At 45.1% G+C, this 10,716-nt stretch overlaps 1 pseudogene; it reads left to right on the top strand.

Moving 5' to 3' along the window:
• The first annotated feature begins 5,461 nt into the window (after positions 1–5,461).
• LOC136499864 (malonyl-CoA:anthocyanidin 5-O-glucoside-6''-O-malonyltransferase-like) lies at positions 5,462–7,037 on the top strand (annotated as a pseudogene).
• Positions 7,038–10,716: the final 3,679 nt, after the last annotated feature.

Below are 10,716 nucleotides of genomic sequence, written 5' to 3'. Positions count from 1 at the left end.
GCCACGAGCCTCCGCAGCAACAGCAGTAGCAGGCGGAGTCGCATCCAGGCGTCGCAGTCTCCCAAGGCCCCGACGGCAGAGGAGACCGCCGCAGCAGCCACGGTCGTCGCGGCCGCAGCTGCCGCGACCTCGGTGGAGCGGAAGGAGGAGCAGCGGCGGAAGCAGCACGACGAGGAGGGGCTCCACCTGTTGACGCTGCTGCTGCAGTGCGCGGAGGCTGTGAACACGGACAACCTCGACGACATGCACCAGACTGTGTTTCCATTTCTTCTCCTTTTTCGTTCTTGAGTTTGATCTCAATTTCCCGGAGTTTGGGTCAATCACATGCAATGATTTTTGGGGAATAGGTTCATGCTAGGTTGAATTGCATCTGTGCAAAATTTGGGAGCGTTTCATGGAGTTTTAGTTTGGTTTTCGTTAGATTTTTGGTCGCTCCTTTTTCTTCTATTCGTGCTTCTCTGTTAGTGTGTTCATCACAGAATGGAGTAGGAGCAGCTGTCCAGCAGCCCAGCGGCAGCACTACCAGCGCTAAGTGCTCAGGCACCAAGCGAGCTCACTTGAGCGGTGCTTGCTGTGGGTGCTCGTGGCTGGTGCTGGCGGCTGCGGGCTTCGTGGCATGGCGACGGGAGGCAAGGGTGGTGGTGGCCGGCTTGTTTTTTTATTTTTTTCGAAAAAAAGTTTGTCGAGTGTTTTTTGGGCACTCGGCAACGTCTTTGACTGAGTGCGTGACAAAAAAACACTCTGCAAACTAGCGTTTGCCGTTAAAACATTTACCAAGTGTCGTTTGCTGAGTGTAACACTCGGCAAACCCTTTGCCGAGTGTTTTTGGGGGCTTCGCCGAGTGCCCCTGGCACTCGGCAAATCTCCTGTATTCGGTAGTGGTGGTGGCATCCCCTCCCCTTGCAGATCCTGTGGTGTGGTACCTAGCTGGAGGTTGGCTACAGCCATGGTGCACATCGATCTCTATCCTTGGACTTCGATTTGATTAGTAACTTCTGCCCTATTGGTGCTCGATGAAATGCTCTGCTGGTATTCTGTCTCAGGATGAATGATTATTGGTTTACATCCACAGGAGCTGATTTCCTTGTTGTCCGGACAATTCCCACATCTAGCCCAATTCCCACGTCCAGTCCAAATGTGAAGTTCCAAGTAATTTTCTTTGTCTTGCATCTGTTTTTCTTTATGTGCATTAGCTTATGTTCCTGAAATACCAAGCATGCTTCTTGAACATTTGTGTAGTCATGTTCATGAAATAATACCAAGCGTGTTTATTTTGGAATTCTGTCATGTTCGCTTGAACTTATCAGCCATGGCACATTGTTTTTCCCTCACAACAAAACAACATCAGCTAGCTTATCAGCCTAAAAAAACATCAGCCAAAATTTGCAACCGTATCTACAAGTTGATTAAATGTGCCATGGTTCTTCTACGGGTCTATGTTACTACCAATTTCTTTTGGTGTGGAATAGGCAGAGCTTTGCATCTCGGACTCAAGAACCCTGTTGATACTTGCTAATTCCCATTGAGTCTCTTGTTTTTTATGCTTCTTAAGCCATAGTTGCTATGCCATGTTTTCATTCGATTTGGTCGCAGTGTTGTAGGAACATGGGTTACATCAAATGAAGAGCTAGCAACACAAGCAAGCATGGTTTTCTATGCAATACTGATGCATCCATTTAGAGATAAATTGTTTCTGTTCTTGCATACATAAATTTCTATACATAGCAATTATGATTTGACAATCTGACTAAATAAAATATTTATTTAAGATGGTCAGTGCAGGTTTCTAAAAATCTAGATAATTAATGATTCACGCAATTTGTTTTCATGTACTTTGATTTTTTTTGTTTCTATGCTCCTTGAGGCAACCGTGTAAGCAAGAAATCATTTGGAATTATATACATTGTTGGAGCACATTTTATACATTGTAGGAACACAATTTTATACATTGTTGAAGCACATTTATATTTAATGTTGGAAAACACATTTCTATACATTGTATTAACATTTTATACATTGTTGGAAAACATTTATACATTGTTGCGCGTGCGGCGAGATCTTGGCGGGTGAGAAGCATCGAGGTGTCGCTGGATCCAGTGCAGCGACCACCGCTTCCTCCCGCGCAGCTTGTGGCTAGAGGCCCAAGTGGCCACGATGCTAGCGGCACCCTCTCCCTCCTACCCAGCGGCGCCCCTCCATACTGGCGGACAGCGTCCCACCCCACCACGACGGTGCGGCCCACCCCACGTGGTGCCTTCAGCACATCGGCAACGTCATTACCTGTACCTGACCAGAGGCGAGGGGATCCTAGACCTGCTGCTATAGCTCCCCACGCTCAGCATCTACCAGCACCACCCTATGCTTGTATCTTCAATTTTCTAGTATTTGCATCAATGCGAGTCTCTATTCGGCAATTAGTGAGTTTCTATGCATATCAAAGTTGGTACTACATCTTCAATTTTCTGTGATTTACTTGGTGTCTGCTTGCTTTGATTCAATTGCAAAGATGTGGATTGAAGGGATGCTTTTTGCGGTAGCAAGGATGGGTGGGTGCGGCCAGTAGCACAGAGGAATATGTGGATTTTTTATGCACTTTGCTGCATAAAAATGTTTTTTACTAGGACGATTTGGTACTGCTGAGAGATGATTTTTCATGTGATTGCTTAACACTTTTGATGCCCTCTGAAGTCGATGTTTTTATGCTTATTCTTGATATAATGTGAATGAAATTGAAATCTTTAATTTTTGAATGCATTAATGTAGCTAATATTAGTTTCATTACTGTTTTTATGCTTTTCATTGATATGATGCGCAGTGAAATTGAAGTCTTAATTTTTGGATATGGGGGTATGTATTCTATACATTGTTGGAACAAAGTTCTATGCATTATTGGAGCACATTTCTATATATTGTTGGAGTAGTTATCTGTGCACCTCAACTATCTGTGCATTTCTACATAATTCTATACATCATTGGAGCACACTTCTTTGCATTGTTAGAACAGACATACATTGTTGGAACAGTTATGTGTATACTTGTACACAATTTTATACATTGTTGGTGCACAATTCTATACATTGTTCTATGCATTGTTCGGGTTGTGCCATCACGATCCCGGTACAATAATCCCCCCATAATTAAGAGAGGGTATTTTGGGTCTATGCACTGTTTCTTTATTAATTATACGTCCCAAAGTAAGAATAATGGTTTGGTTGGGGTTGTCATAGTTTTGGTTAAAATAATCCTTCACAGGGGAGGGTTTTTATTGGGTTCTATGCGTTGTTTCTCTATTAAGGCAAGGTTTGGGTTGGGACTATAATAGATTTTTGTGCCTACAAAAACATGTTTACATGTCTTTCTAACTGCTGTAAGGTTTCTGCGTGTACTAAAACATGTTTCTATGCCTTTCTTTTGCTACTGCAAGGTTTTTGCGCCTGCTAAAACATGTTTTTATTGTGATGTAGGATGGTTGGAAGGATGTTTCTGCGCGGCCTCCTCCTACTCCCTCGTCGACCCCAATACCACCCTGCTGTGGCGGCATTGAATCCCCGCTCCACCGACTAGTGGCACGTGGCCACCCGCTTCTCAATTGGCGGCGTGTGGCGAACCCGCCCACGATTGGCGGCATGTCACTAGCCCCTCCACGACCGGCGGCGCGACCTCCCAATGATGGATTTGCGCGTGGCCTCCACATCACCCCCTCTCCCTCCCACCTAGTGGCGCATCCTCCCCTCCCCTACCTCCTAATGGTGGCTGCTTGCTTTGATTTTGTTTGTTGATTTTGTGTCCTTATGCTTGTATGTATAAGTTTCTATTCATGGCTAAACTGTAACTTGGGATGTATTCTGGGCATTGTTACAATTAATTTGTATACATTGTTGGAGCAGTTATATGTGACTTCTACACAATTATATACATGGTTGGAGCACTCTTCTATGCATTGTTAGAACACTAATTTCTATGCGGTAAGAAAATTATTTTTTTATTTGTCTAACTACTAAATTCTATGCAATGTCGGCGCCAAAAACGTTTATGCGCATCTTGATCATTAATTCTATGAATCCAATTGTCGTCCCCTTTGTTTTTTTTTAAATTTCAAAGTTTAGAGAAGGCGAGTTCTTTGCCGTGTTTTATGCTTGCGGTCTCCAAGTTCTATGCATTGTTCCCATGTTCCCTTAATTATATACCCTTATAGTGGGAAGCATGATGTTGGTAGAGACAATCACGGTTGTGCCAGGTGGAATATCCATCTTGCGGAGAGGTTTATAGGTGGTAACAAAATTAATTTTTATTTACCCAACCACTAATTTCTATGCAACGTCAACGCCATTCACATCTTGAACAGTGATTCTAATTTCAAATTTTAAATTTTAGAGTAGACGAGATCGTCTCCATATTTTACGCTTGCGGTCTCCACGTTTTATGCATTATTGTTCTCATGTTAATTATATACCTCCATAGTGGGAAGCATGATCTTGGTGGGAAGCAATTATGGTTGTGTCAGCTGGAATGTTCATCTCGCGAAGAGGTTTTTACGCGGTAACAAAATTATTTTTTGTTCATCCAACTACTAATTTCTATACAACGTGGGTGCAAAAAACTTTTTTTGCGCATCTTGACCATAGTTTCTATATGCATGCAATGTGCCATGATACAAATTTTAGATATATGAATTTTATTTTTTTCAAAAAATATTCACAATGGATCTTGAATCGTTCATAAAAATATCAAGAGTTCAATGGTGAAAACAGTTTTTCAATCGGATGCTTCGTTGAAGAATTATAATAAAAAAAAGAAAGAGATTAGATTGGGTTGCATGCATTTGTGCTGCGTCAGCCTTATCAAGTTGTGTCAGGTGGAACGTCTAGCTTATGGAGAGGTTTCTATGCGGTAACGAATTAGTTTTCATTCATTCAACTACTAATTTTTATGCATTGTCGTGACAAAAACCTTTTTGCACAGCTTGATCTAGAATTTTATGCATCCAATCAGCTGGGTCTGCAGGGTTCCCTCACCTGCGCGCGTGTCAGCTGAGCGAACCTTAATGGTTGGTCTGAGTGGGACGTGGCTGGCTAGAGCTCTCCATTAGCTATTGAAAGTTTCGAGCTTCAAATAGTAGAACCCTATAAATATAGATATAGATACAGATATAGATAAACATAGACAGACATAGATAGTTATTGTAACGGACGTACTCCTAGTCTCTAGATAGGTAATGGTGGGCATCGGCGACAAAACAACCCGGCAGAAACCTCAAAAGTCCAAATCAGATTGCATACGATTGTTTTTTTTAACAGTTTTCGATTCAGTCTGAGTTAAGGTAAAAGAGCGAAGAAGCACACTCAGCAGCTGAGCGGATCAGATATACTACTATACAGACTAGCACACTCAGCAGCTGAGTGGAACAAGCTGCCAAGCTGAGACCACCGGAGCAAGCACGTCCATACCAGCGACGGCAATAATGGCCACGGACGTGGCGCAGGAGCAGCAGAAGCGTGCCGGAGCCTCCGCCTCGTCAGCTCCTCGCATCCGCGTCCTCGACAGCGCCGTCGTGCGTCGGTCTTCCTTACCATCAGGTTCTGCCCCGCCGGAGTGCTCCCTCCCGCTCACCTTCTTCGACATCTTCTGGCTGAGCTTGCCGCCCGTCGAGCGCCTCTTCCTCTACCGCCTCGCCCCGGACGCCGACGTCCCCGCTATCTTCTCCAACCTCAAGACCTCCCTGTTCCAGGCCGTCCGCGTCTTCTACCCTCTCGCCGGCCGCCTCCGGCTCGCCCCGGGTACGTCCAACCGCTACGAGCTCTACTACCGCCATGGAGACGGCGTCGCCTTCACCGTCCCCGAGTACGACGCCGCCGCAGGCGGCGTGGACGACGACATCGACGGGCTCGCCACCGATGACCCGCGGGAGATCGCCAGGATCGCGCCGCTCGTGCCGCCGCTGCCGGCGGGCGGCGCCGTGCTAGCCCTGCAGGCCACGCTCCTGCCCGGCGACGCGGCCTCGCCGTCGGCGTCACCGTACACCACGCCGCCTGCGACGGCTCGGGTTCCACGCACTTTCTGCACACTTGGGCGGCGGCCGTGTGCGCACGCGCAGATGCGCCGTCACCGCCGCCGCCTGTCATAGACCGGAGCCTGCTCGCCGACCCCAGAGGCCTTTACGACGTCTTCTGCCGACCCGCGCCGGCGATCACCGCGGATGGTGAGATGGAGTTCTTCAAGGCGCCCGCCGACCAGCTCCTCGCCACCTTCACGGTGTCCAAGGACGACGTGCAGCGCGTCAAGGACGCCGTGGCCGCCGAGGCCGCGCGGCACGGCGTCGCGCCGCCCCGGTGCACCTCGCTGGTCGCCACCTTGGGCTTCGTCTGGTCGTGCTACCTGCGGGCCAAAGATGACACAGAGGCCATGGCAACGTCAGCTGCGCGCACCGAGGCAGAGCCTGCTTGCTCTTTCCCGTGGACCACCGATCGCGGATGAAGCCTCCCCTCCCGGACAAGTACCTCTCGGCAACTGCATCGGCCCTGCGCTCTGCCTGGCACCCAGAGACGAGGTCGCGGCAGCCGGCGCGGGCGGCCTGTTCAGCGCGTGCGCCGCGGTCGCCGCAGCAATCAACGAGGCGGCGAGCGGCATCGGGACATCCAGCATGGACGCGTGGGGGGACCGCATCATCGGGGGTGCCAGCTCCATTGGCATGCTGTCAGTGGCCGGCTCGCCGAGGTTCCGCGTCTACGATCTGGACCTGGGGTTCGGCCGTCCGGCGAAGGTGGACATCGTGTCCGTGGCGAAGATCGGCGCGGTGGCAGTGGCGGAGAGCCGGCACAGCGCCGGCGGGATGGAAGTGGGCGTCTCACTGCCGAGGGATGGCATGGACAGGTTCCACAAGTGCTTCGCCGATGCAATCGCCGCGGGGCAGAACCAGAGCTGAGTTCAGAGGCTGCAAAACGATGCTTTAATTTTGCGTTGCCTTGAAATAAAATGTAACTATTTAGTGTGAAAATCTGAAAACTATTCTACTCTGAAATGCAGGATCTATGGATGGAGTGACCTGGTAATTCCGTGACAAATGTTTGTTTTTTGTTTTAATTTTACTAGCAAATATGTCCGTGGTTGCAATGAGGGTATAACTTGTTGCGTAGTTTATCCAGATGATTTGCAGAAAATTTATCCAACAAATTGTGTCGTGCTCGGTGCTCTAACTCATATATATGAGCATGGGAACCTTTGACATTTATCCAATGATCGTCTGCGTATTTTGTCTTGAGATCGGACTTTAAATAATGTTTAAGATTGCATCATATATTTAAATTCAAACTTTACACCGTGTCGGGACGTACACTGCTCTAACTCGTTATGTTGTATTTAGCCTTTCTGTTTCTTTTTTGTTGCATGTTTTCCTTTTTTCGTTCTTTTTTTTTTCATTTTTTCTTTTCTCATCTTTCGTGTTTGAGATTGATATGTTGCTGAAATTTTAAATGAGAAAACTCAACTTTAAAGCTGTAGATCAAGGGATACAATTCGGTGGAAGTATCTTTATCCGACACCATACGCGAAAGATATAATTTTTCTATTGGAATAAGCCCTAGTATGAAATTAATATGCTACTCAAACATTATATTATTTTTTCAGCATCTTAACGATCTCAAATGACAAAACTCAAAACTAAAAAGTTGTAGACCCCATAGAGAGCTACAAATTTCATATAAAAATCATTTTCATCCAAAGTCATATGAAAAAGGTACGATTTTTCCAAGATGGAGCCTTTCGCTGATATGTGGGTCCCATCTGTCACATCCATGAAACATAGCATAAAGGGTCCGGTAAACGTCTGTTGGGACTTGAATGTGACTCATTACAACTTCAAGCTAAAATGCATTTTAAAATTTTGGAGACCTCAATGACACCTCTAGACAAGTGTAGGGGCCATTGGTACTCATTTTACTTTGAGGATCCAAATGAGAATTAATAAAAAAAGTTTATGAACCCATGATGCATTTTACTCTTATATAAACTCTAGATATATTGGTTTAGGTGAGTAATTGCTGTCACCAAGATAAGTTTACTATTATATAATGATATATTGTTTTGGGTGAGTAATGGCTATCACGAAGATTAGTTATCGGTCCCCTTCTATGACTCTTGTTTGGACGGCTGGGCGTGTCTTGCGAACTTTAGAGTATGAATATATGGTGGCAGATTTACGATTTTGGCAAAGATTATGCTGCACAAAATTTTATATAGTAAAACCATTTACCAATTCAGTAAATAATTATAAATTTTACAACGTAATTCAGTATATCTACACTAAATAACATGATAAGTTTTATGGCCCGTTGGACCAAGGATCAACTAGAACTAGTTATTAGATCCTTTTTTTATTCTCTTTGACGGTGATAAGTGGTCCCCTAGTTAATTTGCCGTACCTAACCTTTTAAAGAGAATAAACCATTTGCCGTAGTTTGCTTGTCACACTTTGTGAGTTTTTCTAACCTCGGCAAACTCAGGAAGTGTGACAAGTGAAACCGAAGTCACACCTTGTTGCAAAGTTTCAATGAAAATGAGTCTACGACGTATGGAACATGGTGCTAAAAAAGTGTAACACCCTATGTTTATGACAGTGCATGGACCGAGAACCAAAAAACTGCCAAAAAATATGGTATAACTAATTTATGATGTGGTAAGTTGTGGACACGAACCAAACATACTCTAACACTTCAGCTTTGCAGGTGGGCGCGCACATATATTGTGATATCTAACTAACTATACTCAACCACTGTTTGAAAAGCTAGTAAAATAATGATTAACCTCAATACAAAATTTGTTAGGCCGTGAGACAAAATTTGTTTCTATTGAGCCAAAACTTTACCGCGAAGGTATCGTTATAAACAAAGACAAACGAAGCCATCCAAATAATCTACACACATCAACAACTATATATATATATATACACACACACACAAATGAAAGCTAAAAGATAACTAGCGTTGATACAAAATCTGTTTGACCTTAAGACAAAAGTGGTTTCAGGTAGAGCCATATTACAGCCAAGATCTCAATTAAAATTAAGCCACCGTTAGTAACTGAAATTATGTGCTGTCCCCAATGTTGTAAAGGCATGCTAACCTTCAACTTTATCCCAAGGCATTGTTCGGCCAATTCTCGAATAGTAGATTATGTTTGCAAGTCAGCCTACCCTTTACACGTTCAAGCTAGAACAAAATGATCATCTGGGGTTCACATGACAGTAACTTAGCAACTCTAGCATCAGGCTATATGGTTCACCTCACCTTACACTTTTACATCTAATATTCTACTAGAAAATATGCCCCTACGTTGCAACGGAACGTACAGTTTCGCATGGTCAGTCGAACGATCTGCATCTTGAAATCTACTCAACAGTTGTGACTTCTATTCCAATACGTCCTGGAGTTGGACTCCATATTGTCGCTCGCATGGTCAGTTGAACGATTTGCTTCTTGAAATCTACTCAACAGTTGTGACTTCTATTCCAATACGTCCTGGAGTTGGACTCCATATTGTCGCTCGATGCATCTTGGAATTGGACTCCGCGCGTTGTTCTAGCTTCTGAGGATGAGTCGTGAGTTCGGGTCACATATGGGACCTAGAGGGCATTGTGGGAAGTAAAAAAAAGACCGATGGAAGAATCTCTTCTCTCTTTAACATTAGGTATAAATAGTTAAGGTATTTGATAAGTGCACAGAAGCTACTTAGCCTACACATATATGAAACCGGTCCTCTGTGCGATTGGAGGCATTGTCAGTATATTCGCATGTTGTAAATGCCGATAAATATAGGGACTTCTAGATGAACATCTATAGAAGCACACAGCAGAAAAAGTAGGATTCTTCTCCTATTAGAATGCACGTAGCAGATTTGGTTAGCCACCGGAAGGTTCTATACTTCGGAGGAGCTGAGTTCGCTTTGACCAAGAGCAAAAATGATGCACAAATTTCAACCACGTCAAATATGATATCGAGGAAAGAAGTGTAGTTTGGTGTAGAGATCAAAGTTCAATATTATTTCATAGTTCATTTTCATTAAGTTGATAAGGGTGGCATGCGTGCGTCTCAAGGAAAACCATAAGAAAACCAACAATGATGCAGGTCCAACTTGATTAGAAAAGTCAAAAGTAAATTATATGGTCCTACAATATGTTTTATGGTTGTTATTGTTCTTTTGATGAAAGGATTGGGTCTAACGTGTTGATAACATAAGCTATACATCAATTAAGTTCAATGGAGAAAAAACACACTGAAAAAGTGTGTATAGCAGAATATTATTTGTCAGCAAATTGGTTATAATATAAAAGTGTATCTAGGTGATTGCTTGGTTGAAAGAAGGCGACCAAGGTTGTCCTCGGGGTCGCGAGGCGGAGTGACCTCCGCTCACCTCCCTCCAAGCGTGCGAGCCTAGACGGCCACCACCGCCGCCTCGGACGGTGACTGCGCAGGCGGCGGCGGCAGGCAGTGGCGGCCGCCGCACGCAGCCCATCCCTTCTCCTCCTCTCCTCCCTCCTACAGCCCTCTTCTTTCTTCTCGACAGCCCTGTCTCCTTTCCTTGCTCTGGCTCCAGATCTGCTCGGAGGATGGCTGGAACCGAGCGGGGATGGTTGGATCCGCGTGCTGCCAGCCAGATCTGCCCAGTTGTGGTGGTAGTCAGCCTAGGCTCCGGCAGGCAGGGCCATACCACAAATTTCATGGG

Source organism: Miscanthus floridulus, chromosome 13 (assembly GCF_019320115.1).
Source record: "Miscanthus floridulus cultivar M001 chromosome 13, ASM1932011v1, whole genome shotgun sequence".
Classification (NCBI taxonomy): Eukaryota; Viridiplantae; Streptophyta; class Magnoliopsida; order Poales; family Poaceae; genus Miscanthus; species Miscanthus floridulus.
This window is presented reverse-complemented; position numbering and strand designations above follow the sequence as displayed.